Source organism: Tupaia chinensis, unplaced genomic scaffold, assembly GCF_000334495.1.
Source record: "Tupaia chinensis unplaced genomic scaffold, TupChi_1.0 Scaffold000197_1, whole genome shotgun sequence".
Taxonomy (NCBI): Eukaryota; Metazoa; Chordata; class Mammalia; order Scandentia; family Tupaiidae; genus Tupaia; species Tupaia belangeri.
The window spans coordinates 7,857,495-7,861,471 of record NW_006159672.1 but is presented as its reverse complement, the minus strand read 5'-3'; positions in this window follow the sequence as shown (position 1 = coordinate 7,861,471).

Here is a 3,977-nt window from a genome sequence, read left to right as displayed (position 1 = left end):
AAAAAAAGGAACACAAAAAGATAGAGCACAGGGGCAGAAACTATCCCCTACTCTTGCCTTCAATCTATAGTGTGTGTTAGATTCATGCACAGAATAAATCTTTCATGAGATGGATTAAGTGACACACCTGGTATTTTTTAAAAGTTACACTAAATTTGTGTTATGTTTATATGAAGGATCTTTAAAAAGTTCAGAGAAAATACATGTTATAAACAAACTAGGCATTGATTTTAAATTTTTTGTACCAAAATAAACTTATAATTTCCATGAACTTTTGGAAGTACCCATGCATATGTAAGAATTGAGAAACCTTGTTCACCTAGATAAGTCAATGAATAGAAATAGCCTATTATAGCAAAGTTTCTCCATTCTGATTTATATGCCAAAAATCAGTTCGTGTTTATATCATCAGAAAACATCTTTAATGGGACCAGCACTTGGTATAATGGCTATGTCACTGGACTCCCATGTAGTCGATCGCAGTTCAAGTCCTGGACTCAGTGGCTTAAACTCACACTGGGCGCATGTATGTGCGTGCCCAAAATCCCGAGAGGAGAATGGAGGAGAGGCGATTGCGGCATGGCCATCCCCCCTGGGGGGGTGATTTCTCGCTTTCTGTCTCTCTCTCTCTCTGTCTGTCTGGTGAGCGCACGTGTCCTATAGCAAAAACCTCTCCAAAATAATAAAAATAATAATAATAATAGTAATATATCAGCTGGACAACTTAATTAGGTTCTCCTTCAAATTACTTGAAAACAAAGAATTGAAAACCTGAGATTCTTTCTTGCAAATAAATCCTTTCAATTATCTTAAAAAAAAAAAAAAAGAAAAGAAAAGAAAAGAAAACCTGAGATTTGCAAAAGGATTTGATATCCAGCCAGTTTGATCATACACTTTTTTTTTCTTTTAAAATTTATTTATTTTCTTTTATTTTTAATTTATTTCTTAGTATTCTTTTTTATTTTTTTTGGATTTAGTAAGTTTCTTGTGTCTTTTTAGCTTCCATTTTTGTAAACAAATTTGGAGATTCTTTTAGCTATTTTTTTCCAAATCTTTTATACCATTCTCTCTTTCTGTGACTTCAAATATAGAAACCTTAGACTGCTTATTTTATACCATACATCACAGATACTGCTCATGTTTTTGTTTGGTTTTGTTTTTTGTATCCTGTCTTCAGAATGAATAAATTGTATCTATCTGCCTTTCAGTTTTCTGAAATAATTCCCAATTTGCCTTTAAGTGTATCTAGTGAATCATTTATTTGGGATATATTACTTGTAATTTTATGATTTCCATTTATTCACTTTATATATTTTGCACTTTATTGTTGTTTAGTCAACCTGTCTGTTCAGTCATTTTAAATATATATATATATATGTGTGTGTGTGTATATATATTTCTTTTTGTCATTTTACATATTTGTAAAGACCATTTTGAAGTATTTCTCTGCTGATTTCAAATCATCGTATTTGTAAATACCATATTGAAGTATTTCTCTGCTGATTTCAAATCATCAGCTTAGTTTACATTATATACATTTTCTTGTGAATATGCCACATTTTTCTGTCTTTGTGTATACACTCAATATATTGTACCTGTTGCAGATAAGGTATCAAAAGTGATTAAGGACTGTTTTATGTACCTCTGGAGTGATTTTTGTTCTACCAGGTACTTAACTTGGCCAAAATAAAACCCATACTCCTTTCCCTCATGCTGAGCTGCAGCCGTAATCTCTGCTCAGTTCCTTCAATTTCCCAGTTGTTCCTTTTCACTGTTTTCCTTACATTCTCCGTCTTTCTTTCTTTCTTTCTCTTTCTTTCTTTTTCTTTCTTTCTTTCTTTCTTTCTTTCTTTCTTTCTTTCTTTCTTTCTGTCTTTCTTCTTTCCTTCCTCCCTCCCTTCCTTCCTTCTTTGCTTCTTTTTCTTTCTTCTTTCTTTCATGTTACAGAGTGCTTGTGCACATGAAAGAGAGAGAGAGAGAGAGATCCTGGGCGCACAAACACATACCCAGTGTAAAGCTGCAGAGGCCAGGACTCAAACCCTGGTTTCCCATGTGAGACCTGGCTTCCTCTGCACAAAATCTAACTGCTGTGGTATGGTCTAGAATCAAAATCTTTTCTTATTATTTGATCATTCTTTTTCATAGGCTATGTAGTCTGGTCTCTTTCATTTTTAAAAACATAACAATATGATTCTTTCAAAATACTCTTATTTTTTGTGCTGTGCTTCTTCTGGGTTGATGTTTTCTGTTTATACACACTGGTTCCCCTATTTTATATTGGTTATCAGTCAATACTTAAGAGACAGGCAGTTAAAAGCTGAATGTGACCCCTGTGTACACGGGTATGACTTTGGGGTGATAAAGTTGAAAACCACAAGCGATTAGGGCTAGTCTGAGGTCATCTTTTTCCTGGGACATTCTCCAAGGAAGAACCCTCTGCTGGCGTGAGACACTGGGGCTCCGGGCTCTCTGTGTAGGTGTAGGGTTGGACAGCATAGGAGCAGAGGGCTTTACTTGTCAGCTTTCTGTTAGTCCCTTGTTTTGTTTCTGCTTTTGTTTTTTCCTAAGGTTTTTGCCATAGGGTGTGTGCATTCTCTGGAAAAGAGAGGCAATGAGAGAGAAAGTAAGAGATCACCCCTCTTCTCCTCCATTCTCCTCTTGGGATTTTGGACACACATGTTCCATATATTTTGTAATCACCTGATAATCTCATTGAAACATGTTCTACTTAGAATCCCTGTGATGAGATTAAGTGGATGAATAACTGGTTTTGAAAGAGGGGATCTTTAGGAAGAGATTAGGTTTTTGTAGATGCTCATCCAGTGGCTGGCTTCTTTAAATGTTCTTTGAATCTTTTCAATAGCTGTTTTAATGTGTTGACGTTTGTTTCTTATTGTTATCTATGGGATGATTAACATGTTTGAGATACTGTTATTATTGCGAGAAAAAATAATCCATTTACTTCAATATTGCTAATTGTATTGACTTGTCTACAATTTTAAAAATGTGTTTTCTATATTTTCTTTGGCTAGATATTATGTTGTGACTAGGCTTAGCCAAGGAAGGACATTTGTGTGAGATTTCCATGACGAAGATAAGGTGGAAGCACTTCAATTTCTGTGATAGCAAGGAAGAAAGATCAGACAAAATATCTGATTTGCTGGAGTTGACATCTAGTATTTCCCATTTTAGTGTAAGTAGCAGTGGTAAGAATGGCGACAATGAGGTCAATAGCAGCAAAACTCTGAGTTCTTAAATTGAAGCCACTGTTCTGTGATTATTCCATAGTGCTGGGAGAACTACCCAATACCGCTTCTTCATCACTTCCAGATTTTTGTAATCACCTGATAATCTAATTAAACATTTTCTACTTAGAATCCTTGTGATGAGATCAAGTGGGTGAACAACGGGTGTTGAAAGAGGGGATCTTTAGGAAGAGATTAGGATCACAATAAGATTCCTCATGACTGGACACTCTTGAGTTCTTAAGAAGACATGGACACAGATATGTGCATTCCTTCTCTCTCAACCCTGTGATGCCCTGTACTACATTCCCACCAGCAAAAAACACCCTCACCAAATTTGGCCTGTGGTATTTGCACCTCAAAACTGTGAACTTAGTAAATCTTTATTCTATATAGATTATACAATCTCAGATATCTCTGGAATTAGCCACACAAAAGAATAAAAAAAGGAGCAAATACCAGCCTTGAAGAAGGGGATATGAAAAGATGATTCTTTACCATGAAAGAGCCTAAAAGAATCAGCGACTGAGAAGCAAAAATTCTGGAATGTTAGCCAAAACAAGAGGCTTCCTTAGTGTGTCCATCGGAGAGATGACACTGCTAGGGGAACACCTGATGTGATGATAAGAGGCATGGCTAGATCTCTATGGCCATCATAGGCAGAGAAGTGATGGGAAGTGAAAGACAGAAAGAATAAAAAGCTCCTGAGTGAAGGATTCACTATTTGACTCA